Below are 13,469 nucleotides of genomic sequence, written 5' to 3' on the forward strand. Positions count from 1 at the left end.
TGGTGTGCCGTGGGAAATTATCTGAAATTCACCTATTGGGATTAAAAATATTTTTTGCAAAGTAGTAATTATAGTCTGCACAGTCACTGTGTAATACTCTTCCATATCAGTAGGGGGCAGTCGGGAGCTAATTGCTTTGTAGATGTCAGAAACAGCGGGAGGCAGGGTGCAGGTAAAAATGTGTCCAATGCTTAAACCAAAAATAAACAAAAGGTGAGTGTCCCTAAGAAAAGGCATTGAAGCTTAAGGAAGGCTATGCAGAACGAAAGTAAAACTGAACTGGCTACAAAGTAAACAAAAACAGAATGCTGGACGACAGCAAAGACTTACTGTGGAGCAAAGATGGTGTCCAACCATGACATGACAATCAACAATGTCCACACAAAGAAGGATAAAAACAACTGAAATATTCTTGATTGCCAAAACAAAGTAGATGCGGGAAATATCGCTCAAAGGAAGGCATGAAACTGCTACAGGAAAACACCAAAAAAAGAGGAAAAGCCACCAAAATAGGAGCGCAAAACAAGAACTAAAAGACTACACAAAGGAAACCAGCAAAAAAGTCTAAATAAGTCAGGGCGTGATGTGACAGGTGCTGACAGTACACCTACTTTGAGACAAGAGCTACTGTATAGTGATGCATGCTTGGTTATGCTTTAAAGTCATATCCAACAATTGCAACAATGACGTTTTACTGATGTTTTTTAGTGATTTCTGCTGGTGGTGTGCCTCCAGATTTTTTCAATGCAGAAAATGGGCCTCGGCTCAAAAAAGGTTTAAAAAACACTGGCTTAGGTCGCTGCACTGGCTTCCTGTTGTTTAGAGAATAGACTTTAAAACAGCTTTGTTTGTGTAGAAGTTTTCTCATGGTCTTATTCCAAAATACATCTCGGACATGTTGAAGCCATATGAACCATCTCGGGGTCTGAGAACCTCAGGGAGTGGTCTTCTGTTGGTGCCCAGAGTCAGGACCAAACATGGTGGGGCTGCATTTTAGTTTGATGCTCCTAAACTCTGGAATAGTATTCCTACAGATGCCAGCCGGGCCTTAATGTAGCCTTAATCTATTTTAATTGTGCATATGACAAAGTGTGTTATGTAGACTTTTGATACATTTTTATTTGAATTGCTAGTGTGGAAGGGGGTGTGGCCTGCGGGCCTGCCGCGGAACAGGGTGTGCCAGGACCGGCCTCGGAGACAGCGACAGGTGCGTAGATGGCCCAGGTGGGCCCTGTTATCTAATCACCTGTCGCCCTTTATTAGCAGCAGCTGGGAGGAGAGAAGTAGTTGGAGCCAGTTTGCGCGTACGGCCCCCTCCGACCACCACCTATCATTCCTTCACCAGTGTGAGCGGCACCGGGGGCAAGGGTGAAGTGTCCTGCCCAAGGACACTACGGCAGCAATTTGGATGTCAAGAGTCGGGGAGCGAACCTGCAACCCTCAGGTTTCTGGCACGGCAGCCTCCTTCCGAAGTGAGTATCCATTCCCAAGTTGCAATTGAGCGGGAAGTGTTGCGCCGTAGCCAGACCGGCAGATATATATATTTGGAAGGCCATTTTCAAGAAGGATATTTAAAGAGAAACTGCATCTTGGGATGAAATGAGGAAATGCCCGCCATTTTTACTGGAATAAGCTGACGACGAGGGGGACCACTCTATAAATGGTGAGTTCAGATATTAAATGTTTTCACTTTTAATATCCATCCATCCATTTCCCACCGCTTGTCCCTTTTGGGGTGGCGGTGTGTGGTTGAGCCTATCTCAGCTGCATTCGGGCAGAAGGCGGGGTACTATTATTTCTAAAAAATCATGAGTTTGACACAATTGTGTCTCATACACCTTCTGCCCGAATGATGAGATAGGCTCCAGTGACCCCGAAAGGGACAAGCGGTAGAAAATGGATGGATTAAAACAGATGACAGCCAAATGGACGGCAGGAGGACAGCAATCGGAGTCAGGTGCGTAGGACACACACCTGCTCACAATCTGCGCATCTGGTCCTAGACTTTAAGATAGGCGAAGGGGGCATGATCGGGAGAGACGGGAGGAAACCACGGCAACCCGACCACGAGCACGACAACAGAGCACGCCAAGATGAGTCCCCGCCACAGATGCAGCAGGCGAGCACCAAAAGGTGCAGCGCGACTAGGTAGCAGGGCCGGCGCACTAGAAATGGGCACGCCCAACTGGCCCGAAGACAGATTTGCTGAAAGAATAAAAGCGAATCAAACCTGCTACGACGCCTCGTGGGTCCAGTGTCACCGCAACCCACATGAGGACGGCTGGGAGTCCGTCACACCATTTTCTCAAACACATTACAAACATCGAGTTAAATTAGCTCTGTTATTTTCCGTTTTTTCGACTGTTTTCCGTACCTTGGAGACGTCATGCAACACGATCAGGGACGGATTCAAGTTGACTTACGTGGAAAGTGCATCGATTAGCACGGCATGCTAATCGATGCTAACATGCTATTTAGGCTGTATATACATATTGCATCGTTATGCCTCATTTGTAGCTATATTTGCATCCGGCCTTTCCCTCCACCCACATGTAATGCCAAACAAACACTTACCAATCGACGGATTTAAGTTGCACCTGTGTCCAAAGATCCAAAAGTCCCTCGTCTGCATATTTTACCGGCGATGCTGCGACAGACATGGCACAGAGATGTATGGATACCCTGCGACACTCAAAGCAGATGCATTTCCAACGATAAAGTCAACAAAATCACAAAGGTGAGTTTTGTTGATGTTATTGACTTATATGCTAATCAGACATATTTGGTTGCGGCATGACTGCCAGCTAATCGATGCTAACATGCTATTTAGGCTAGCCGTATGTGCATTTGTACCTATTTTTGCATCCAGCCTTTCACTCCACCCACATTTAATACCAAACAAACACTTACCAATCGACAGATTTAAGTTGTTCCTGCACATTTTACCAGCGATGCTATGGAAGACATGGCACAGAGATGTATGGATACCCTGCGACACTCAATCGTTGGTTAGAGGGCGATCGCTGAATAGCTTCAATAGCTATTCGCTCAATAGCTTCAGTTTCTTCTTCAATTTCGTTTTCGCTATCTGCCTCCACACTCCAACCATCCGTTTCAATACACGCGTAATCTGATGAATCGCTTAAACCGCTGAAATCCGAATTAATGTTGCTATATCTTGCTGTGCTATCCGCCATGTTGGCATCACTAAATGACGTCACAGGAAAATGGACGATGGATTTAACGATAGCGAAAATCAGGCACTTTAAAGTCTTTATTCGGGATATTCCATGATGGGTAAAATTTTGAAAAAAACTTCGAAAAATAAAATAAGCCACTGGGAACTGATTTTTATTGGTTTTAACCCTTCTGAAATTGTGATAATGTTCCCCTTTAAGATGGCTGCCGGCTATAGCTAACGCTTATCCGGGCTTGGGTCGCGGGGGCAGCAGCCAAAGCAGTCCCTTCCATCGCTGCTTGCAGCTTTAATTGTACTTGTTTTGGAAAGTCTTGACAAGCCAAATGTTCTTGTTCTACTGGCAGGAAATTTTGCTTAGTTCAAATAAAATACCCCTATTTTTGTTCTTTTTTTTTGAACACTGACTTTTTGCAGTGCACTGAAGGCCTAGGTGGGAAACGCACGGCCCGCCACTGCTATCCAACATTTAACACGAAAGTTCGACTGTATGAAAGTGACTACGACTACAATGTTATCGGGTTGTATGCAAAAAATGCTCAGGTGAAAAAATACAGCTGAAAGATTGAAGCAACTGTGAGACCAACCACGAGAAACACAACAAATGCGAAGGAGAGTCTGCTTGTATTAAAAGGAATGGTAAAGAAAATGAAAAAAAAACCCCAAAAAAGTCAAAAAAAGAAAATCAATAACCCAGAGATTTTTAACTAAGGTTTTTTTTTTTCTTTGTTTAGTGTTATTTTTTTCTTCTCACTCCGTCTTTTTTTCATTTTTTATCTCGTAAGCTGCCAAACATCACCGGTGAAACTTGTTGCCAGGGGCTGAATCATAGCAATATTGATTTGATTATGTAAAAAGCTCGGAGGAACCTCAAGCCAGATGCAGAAATAACTCCTCACCTGAACACACACACACACACACACACACACACACACACACACACACACACACACACAGGTTATCATTTGGAATGGGGACCAAGTTGTCGTTCAGGACTTGTGGGGACTAAGTTGTCGTTCAGGACTTGTGGGGACCAAGTTGTTGTTCAGGACTTGTGGGGACCACCCTTTCTACAGATTGTGGAGGCATATAAAAAATGAAGTAAAATGTAAAATGGCCACTGCCCGGTTAGCTCATACACGTCTTTAAATCTCTGGATTGATGAAGTATTGTGCTGATCATACTTAACGGGGACCCTGGGGGAAAAGAGTTAATACGGTTCATGGGGGACCAAAATTAAATGATTTTGCATAATCCACATGGGCATACACAGTAAACATCACTTCGGCATCTTCAGAATGGATCTGACTATCATTTAAAAAGGTTTCCCTTTAAGGGACCTGTTTTTTTGTCCCTATACCGTCAGAGGTCCCTTAAAGGTGACTGTGTAAACAGAGCGAGGTCCCCATTAAGTCAGCATTGCCAGAACACACACACACACACACACACACACACACACACACACACACACACACACACACACACACACACACACACACACACACACACACACACACACACACACACACACACACACACACACACACACACACACACACAGGCTATCATTTGGAATGGGGACCAAGTTGTCGTTCAGGACTTGTGGGGACTAAGTTGTCGTTCAGGACTTGTGGGGACCAAGTTGTTGTTCAGGACTTGTGGGGACCAAGTTGTTGTTCAGGACTTGTGGGGACCACCCTTTCTACAGATTGTGGAGGCATATAAAAAATGAGGTAAAATGTAAAATGTCCACTGCCCGGTTAGCTCATACACGTCTTTAAATCTCTGGATTGTTGAAGTATTGTGCTGATCATACTTAACGGGGACCCTGGGGGAAAAGAGTTAATACGGTTCATGGGGGACCAAAATTAAATGATTTTGCATAATCCACATGAGCATACACAGTAAACATGTTTTATGGGCTGAAGCTTAAAAATCACTTCGGCATCTTCAGACTGGATCTGACTATCATTTAAAAAGGTTTCACTCTAAGGGACCTGTTTTTTTGTCCCTATACCGTCAGAGGTCCTATAAAGGTGACTGTGTAAACAGAGCGAGGTCCCCATTAAGTAAGCATTGCCAGAACACACACACACACACACACACACACACACACACACACACACACACACACAGGTTGTCATTTGGAATGGGGACCAAGTTTTTGATCGTGACTTGTGGGGACCACCCTTTGGTTGTCGAGGCATAACAAAAAAAATAGGCAATATGTCCACTGCCCAGTTAGCTCATACACATCTTTAAATCTCTGGATTGATGAAGTAATGTGCTGATCATACTTACTGGGGACCCTGGGGAAAAAGAGTTAATACGGTTGATGGGGGACCAAAATTAAATAATTTTGCATAATTCACATGAATTATATTTATATAGCGCTTTTCTCAAGTGACTCAAAGCACTTTACATAGTGACACCCAATATCTAAGTTACATTTAAACCAGTGTGGGTGGCACTGGGAGCAGGTGGGTAAAGTGTCTTGCCCAAGGACACAACGGCAGTAACTAGGATGGCAAAAGCGGGAATCGAACCTGCAACTCTCAAGTTGCAGGCACGGCCACTCACTCTACCAACCGAGCTATGCCGCCCCACAACATCAAGGTATATATTGACGCTTATATAGGTCTGGTGATAATGCCCATCCATCCATTTCCTACCGCTTATTCCCTTTTGGGGTCGCGGGGGGCGCTGGCGCCTATCTCAGCTTCAATCGGGCGGAAGGCGGGGTACACCCTGGACAAGTCGCCACCTCATCGCAGGGCCAACACAGATAGACAGACAACATTCACACACTAGGGACCATTTAGTGTTGCCAATCAACCTATCCCCAGGTGCATGTCTTTGGAGGTGGGAGGGGCCTATCCCCAGGTGCATGTCTTTGGAGGTGGGAGGGGCCTATCCCCAGGTGCATGTCTTTGGCGGTGGGAGGGGCCTATCCCCAGGTGCATGTCTTTGGAAGTGGGAGGAAGCCGGAGTACCCGGAGGGAACCCACGCAGTCACGGGGAGAACATGCAAACTCCACACAGAAAGATCCCGAGCCTGGGATTGAACAAAGGACTGCAGGAGCTTCGTATTGTGAGGCAGACGCACTAACCCCTCTGCCACCGTGAAGCCCCTGGTGATAATGTTCCCCTTTAAATACAGAAGCAATAATCAGAACACAGGTGCGCCTAACAAACAAGAGCAGGATAAAACAGGAAGTGCAAAAACTAAGAACAGGAAGAGTCCAAAGCGATCAACAAAACACAAAAAGACTCAAAAACCAAAACCATATATGATCCGGGCGGCGGATCATAACACGAGGTCCCCACTAAGTCAGCATTGTTAGAACACACACACACACACACACACACACACACACACACACACTATATATATATATATATATATATATATATATATATATATATGTATACAAACACATTTACACACACAAAACACATATGTGTGTATACATATATGTATATATACACATAATATGCATAGACACACACACACACACACACACACACGGTGGGCTAGAGAGGACAAAGACAACACCAGGACAGAATATTGTTGAGGATAAAAAGCGTAATTACTCCCCCTTCACAGCTAAAATAGATTTTTGTTCCCAGATTTTCTCAGTATTCTGTGTTGCTGGATGATAATTAACGTGCTCCACTCCACAATACCAGGCAGTTATGAACTCAAGGAACGTGTGTGTGTGTGTGTGTGTGTGTGTGCACAACTCAGTTAATAGAAAAGCCTGCCCAGTCTGTGATGTATGGCACCCCCTCCTGGACCCACCACCTCTGACTGCAACAGTACAGCAGACTGGATGTTTTTTTTTCTTGCAGATCACAAATAAATGTGTGTCATAAAGCGATGGCGTTGTCTGCGAATTGGGAGGACGGAGAAGAAAAACACTTTGACTCAGCTACCTAATGGGGCCGGCGCACTAATTGGGCCACCTTTGTTCCCCCCCCGCCCCGGTGCATTATGGGAGCCACGTGGCTTTTAACTGACCGGAGTTATGATTCCAGCTCAGTGAATCTCCATCCCAATCAAACGACCGGAACATTGTGGTCAGGCTGGGTGGAATTGGGGCCGGGGTCCTATGTAAGAATACTAATCAGATCACATGAGGAGGGTCTTCCAAATAAAAAAAAAAAGAACAGATGAGGTTTCAAACAAATGTATGCGAGCGTGTAATTATGTGGGGACAAAAATTGGGCTGCAATTACCGATCTCATACAAAAAAAGCATTTTTAACCCCCCCCCCCCCCCTTAGTTTATTATTGTTGTTGCTGGTACATGCCACTCTACTCCTCGGATGTATTTTGATACTCCAAAAAATAGTGCATTTATTATTTTATGATACAATTGGGGTAAAAAAAAAAAAGGCAGGGTTCGTCAACTGTGTTTTCCACAAACTATTTACCGTAAATGTTCTGGTCAAAGCTTTTCCAAGAAGGATGTGGAGAGGCGGAGCCAACGGGCCGACGGCGAGGCGGGGCATGCTGCAGCCCTGACCAAGATGGTGGCAAGGAGGCGGAGCATGCGGCGGAAGGGAGAGGCGGGGCCGCCGCAATCGAATTCAGGTGCGTGGCTCACACACCAGGAAATTATTAAAGGGGAACATTATCAGCAGAACTATGTAAGCCTCAATATATACTTTGATGTTGCAGAAAAAAGACCATATGTTTTTTTTAACCGATTTCCGAACTCTAAATGGGTGAATTTGGCGATTGAAACGCCTTTCAATTGTTCGCTGTTGGAGCGATGACCTTTCACCCGTGACTGTGACAATCTGTCACTTCATTTCTGTTAGTTTTTCGTGTTTTAGTATTTACTTCCTGTTCAGTGCTCTTATTTTGTTGTATTTCCTGTTTTATTCACGGAACACTGTTGTTTTTTCTTTTCATTGATTGGCAGCGGTTCACACCTGCTGTCAATCACACTAGTGTCTATTGATGTTTCACTGGAGCACTCCTCAGTACTCGATGATAAAATCTATGTTGAAAACGTTTATCTGCACGACTGCTTTATGTTTGCTTTTGTTATTTTCTTATGAGTATTAAATATTCTTACCTTCACTCAACTCTCCTGGATTCTTGCATGCTCGGGGACACACAACAGCAGACATGCGAGTTCCCAACAGTGACGTCAAAACAGGAAGCAAGCCGCCATTTTCTCAAACACATTACACACACAAGTCGAATCAGCTCTGTTATTTTCCGTTTTTTCGACTGTTTTCCGTACCTTGGAGACATCATGCCTCGTCGGTGTGTTGTCGGAGGGTCTAACAACACGATCAGGGACGGACTCAAGTTGACCTACGTGGAGTGTGCTAATCAGACACAATGGTCACGGCATGCTAATCGATGCTAACATGCTATTTTGGCTAGCTGCATCATTATGCCTCATTTGTAGCTATATTTGCATCCAGCCTTTCCCTCCACCCCCATTTAATGCCAAACAAAAACATACCAATCGACGGATTCAAGTTGCACCAGTGGTCAAAAGATGCGAAAGTCCCTCGTTTGTTCTGTTCTGTCGTAGCATTGCTACCGACGATAGCGATGCTACGACAGAGATGGGTGGATATCCAGCGACACTCAAAGCAGATGCGTTTCCAACGATAAAGTCAACAAAATCACAAAAGGGAGTTTTGTTGATGTTATTGACTTATGTGCTAATCAGACATATCTGCGCACGGCATGACTGCAAAGTAATCGATGCTAAAATGCTACTTAGGCTAGCTGTATGTACATATTGCATCATTATGCCTCATTTGTAGCTATATTTGCATCCAGCCTTTCCCTCCACCCACATTTAATGCCAAACAAACACATACCAATCGACGGATTCAAGTTGCACCAGTTGTCAAAAGATGCGAAAGTCCCTCGTTTGTTCTGTTCTGTCGGCGGCATCGCTACCGACGATAGCGATCCTGCGACACTCAAAGCAGATGCATTTCCAACGATAAAGTCAACGAAATCACAAAGGTGAGTTTTGTTGATATTATTGACTTATGTACTAATCAAACATTTTTGGACACGGCATGACTGCAAAGTAATCGATGCTAAAATGCTATTTAGGCTAGCTGTATGTACATATTGCATCATTATGCCTCATTTGTAGCTATATTTGCATCCGGCCTTTCCCTCCACCCACATTTAATGCCAAACAAACACATACCAATCGACAGATTCAAGTTGCACCAGTGGTCAAAAGATGCAATCGTTGGTTAGAAGGCGATCGCCGAATTCGTCCTCGTTGCCGTTGTGTGTCGTGATATGGCTCAATAGCTTCAGTTTCTTCTTCAATTTCGTTTTCGCTATCTGCCTCCACACTCCAACCATCCGTTTCAATGCATTCGTAATCTTTTGAATCGCTTGCGCCGCTGAAATCCGAGTCTGAATCCGAGCTAATGTCGCTATATCTTTCTCTTCTACCCGCCATGTTTGTTTGTATTGGCATCACGCAGTGACGTCACAGGAAAATGGACGGGTGGATATAGCGATGGTGAAAATCAGGCACTTTGGAGCAGTTTTTCGGGATATTGCGTGATAGGTAAAATTTTGACAAAAACTTCGAAAAATAAAATATGATTTTTATTGGTTTTAACCCTTCTGAAATTGTGATAATGTTCTCCTTTAACATTTCTCCTGACAATGTATAAAAGAGGAGAAGGAGAGGAGAACAGCGAAAGGAGTTGGAGAGTCCGCGGCACATGCAGTCCAAGAGCGACAGGGAGAAGACGGCGACGACAAAAGCGACGACGAAAGCGACGACGAAAGCGACCGAAGAGCGAGCAGCTGAAAAGCAACCCGGCAAAAGACTTGATTTATTGTAAGAATAAACAAGAGTCAAATCTGAATTCGATTGCGGCGGCGTCGCTCCCGGCATGCCCCGCCTCTCCCCTCCACCGCATGCTCCGCCTCCTTGCCGCCGTCTTGGGCACTGCCCCGCCGTCAGCCCATTGGCTCCGCCTCTCCACAAAGGAATATGTCGTTTTTTGTTCCAAAATTGTGCATAATTGTACTACAAATGAGTGGAAATCAGATTAAACATTCAGACCTTCCATTCATCCATTTTCTACTGCTTGTCCCTTTTCGGGTCGCGGGTGGTGCTGGAGCTTATATCAGCTACAATCGGGCGGAAGGCGGTGTACACCCTGGACAAGTCACCACCTCATCGCAGGGCCAACACATATAGACAGACAACATTCACACACTAGGGACCATTTAGTGTTGCCAATCAACCTATCCCCAGGTGCATGTCTTTGGAGGTGGGAGGGGCCTATCCCCAGGTGCATGTCTTTGGAGGTGGGAGGAAGCCGGAGTACCCAGAAGGAACCCACGCAGTCACGGGGAGAGCATGCAAACTTCACAATGAAAAATCCTGAACTCAGGACCTTTGTATTGTGAGGCACATGCACCATGCTGCCTCACTTTTAATACCAGATTTCCTTGAATTGCCGCCAGGGCAGTAATTAATTTAGAGCCTCTTCTCACTCCTGCTCTTACCAAAGGCATGCGGTAAAAGTAAGCATGCGCTTATTATTTTAAAATCTCCTCTCACTTCGGCACTTACCAAAGGCATGCAGTAAAAATTTGAGTGTGATGTAAGCTTGGACCTTAAATCTTACTGAATAGCTCTTAATCTTCTTCCCTTTATGCGATTTCAAATTACCGGTATTGAAATCAGCCTCCTCCATTTTGAAAATGATGACAAGGGAAGTGTCACTTGTGACGTCACGAGTTTGACCAGGCGGTAATACTAAGCATGCGCTAATTATTTTGCGAAGCGAGTTCGACCCGGCAGTAATTCAAGGCAGGCGCATACTTTATGCCCTGCGGCAATTCAAGGAAATACTGTATGTTTTCTGAAATTTCAATTTTGACAGAACCACATATGTTTCAATTGCTGACGCGTTTTTAATTTGTATTTAAATGTGCCAGAAAATAACCCTTTTTCTACACTGTTGATGTGCTTCAATGCACAGTAGGGCGTAAATGTATTCCTGTATAGCAGGCCTGGGCAATTATTTTGACTCGAGGGCCACATTTAGAGAAAAAAATGTGTCTATTTTTTTAGGAACACTAATACAAAACCTCACAATAATGTCTGATTGAATGCTACAAACGTTGTGACAGACTGCCTTAAAAAACGTAATGGAATTTTAAAGTTTTCTACGAATGATAGAACACTGAATATTGACAAAATATGAACTGTACCACTGTTATTTTTGAATAATCACATGAGTTAACTTGTTAACTTTCACAGCTCCCATATTTATATATATGTGAGCGCTTTGAGTATCCAACAATAGAAAAGCGCGATATAAATCGAATCCATTATATATATATATATATATATATATATATATATATATATATATACACATACATACATACATACAAACATACATACATACATATATATATATATACACACACACACACCGGTATGTATATCATATATATATATAATTATGAGTATTATTTTTTTCAAATAAAAATTAACAAAAAATTATTCTGCGGCCCGGTGGTTGGGGACCACTGGTGTATATGATATATGTGTGTTTGTTAACATTTTAAAAATGGACTTTATCCAATAATATTGCATTTGTGTCAAAATCCATTAATCCATCCATCCATCTTCTTCCGCTTATCCGATGTCGGGTCGCGGGGGCAACAGCCTAAGCAGAGAAACCCAGACTTCCCTCTCCCCAGCCACTTTGTCTAGCTCTTCCCGGGGGATCCCGAGGCGTTCCCAGGCCAGCCGGGAGACATAGTCTCCCCAACGTGTCCTGGGTCTTCCCCGTGGCCTCCTACCGGTTGGACGTGCCCTAAACACCTCCCTAGGGAGGCGTTCGGGTGGCATCCTGACCAGATGCCCGAACCACCTCATCTGGCTCTTCTCCATGTGGAGGAGCAGCGGCTTTACTTTGAGTTCCTCCCAGATGGCAGAGCTTCTCACCCTATCTCTAAGGGAGAACCCACCACACGGCGGAGGAAACTCATTTGGGCCGCTTGTACTCGTGATCTTATCCTTTCGGTCATGACCCAAAGCTCATGACCATAGGTGAGGATGGGAACGTAGATCGACCGGTAAATTGAGAGCTTTGCCTTCCGGCTCAGCTCCTTCTTCACCACAACTGATCGATACAGCGTCCACATTACTGAAGACGCCGCACCGATCCGCCTGTCGATCTCACCATCCACTCTTCCCTCACTGGTGAACAAGACTCCTAGGTACTTGAACTCCTCCACTTGGGGCAGGGTCTCCTCCCCAACCCGGAGATGGCATTCCACCCTTTTCCGGGGCGAGAACCGTGGACCCGGACTTGGAGGTGCTGATTCTCATTCCGGCCGCTTCACACTCGGCTGCGAACCCATCCAGCGTCAAAATACTGGGGATTTTTTTTTCCCAATTGAATTTAAACAAGAAATGTACTGCAATTAATCGTGAATAATCAAAATTCAAACGGGTGATTAATCAGATTGAAAAAAAGATAATTTGACAGCTCGACAACAAATAAAATTGAAAAATTGTTCATATTTTGCAGGTTTTGCGCAATAACATGAGTTTAAACACAATTTCTAACAGTGACACTATATCATAAGGTGTTTGTCGATGAGGTGGCGACTTGTCCAGAGTGTACCCCGCCTTCCGCACGATTAAAAACCCCCGTGACCCCAAAGGGAATAAGCAGTAGAAAATGGATGGATGAATAATACCCATAATGCATCTTTACATAGTTGATGAGGATGATAAAGTTCTCCCCCATTGTTCTAAAACCACAATGAATAAAGCAAAGTTTTTTTTTTGTCACCTGTTCATTTCTATCCTCCATTCTGCACGGCTGCTAAATAATGAGATGTCGATCATGCACGCTTCCAAAGCTAACTTGCATCGACGGCTTGGAGAGTCAACGTCAGTTAATCATATTATCGTGCTAATCGGTATTGGCTTTTGTTCGGATCAAAAAACCAGAAGAGGCTTCAGGGAAACACGAAAGGTTTGACATTTTGTAGGGATTTTCTTTTTGACTAAATCGTTTTGGTTTGAATCTTTTCACCTCTTTGAAGTAAGCACAATACTGCTTTAGTATCGCTTAAAAATCAGTTTTACACTGAATTATACACAATCCACATATTCTCCAATCAATTTAAAATAGATTTCCTTTGCTAATTCCTAATGTAATAACTTAAACGTGGTCCAAAAATATCACGCAGAGCCTACATTTGATTTAGGTTCGCGATGTCA

The 13,469-nt window shown here is 44.1% G+C and overlaps 1 protein-coding gene and 1 long non-coding RNA gene across 4 annotated transcripts in view; one reads left to right on the top strand and one right to left on the bottom strand.

Annotated features, from left to right (window-relative positions):
* Positions 1–13,469, top strand: part of psip1a (PC4 and SFRS1 interacting protein 1a) — a 594,174-nt gene that overhangs the window by 16,213 nt on the left and 564,492 nt on the right. The window lies entirely within an intron of this gene.
* The window catches only part of LOC133538555 (uncharacterized), a 173,989-nt gene continuing 163,094 nt past the window's right edge, over positions 2,575–13,469 (bottom strand). The window contains exon 4 of the long non-coding RNA XR_009803034.1: positions 2,575–2,647. This is a non-coding gene — a long non-coding RNA (uncharacterized LOC133538555). The remainder of the gene's footprint in view (positions 2,648–13,469) is intronic.

The sequence above is a fragment of the Nerophis ophidion genome, linkage group LG20 (assembly GCF_033978795.1).
Source record: "Nerophis ophidion isolate RoL-2023_Sa linkage group LG20, RoL_Noph_v1.0, whole genome shotgun sequence".
NCBI lineage: Eukaryota > Metazoa > Chordata > Actinopteri > Syngnathiformes > Syngnathidae > Nerophis > Nerophis ophidion.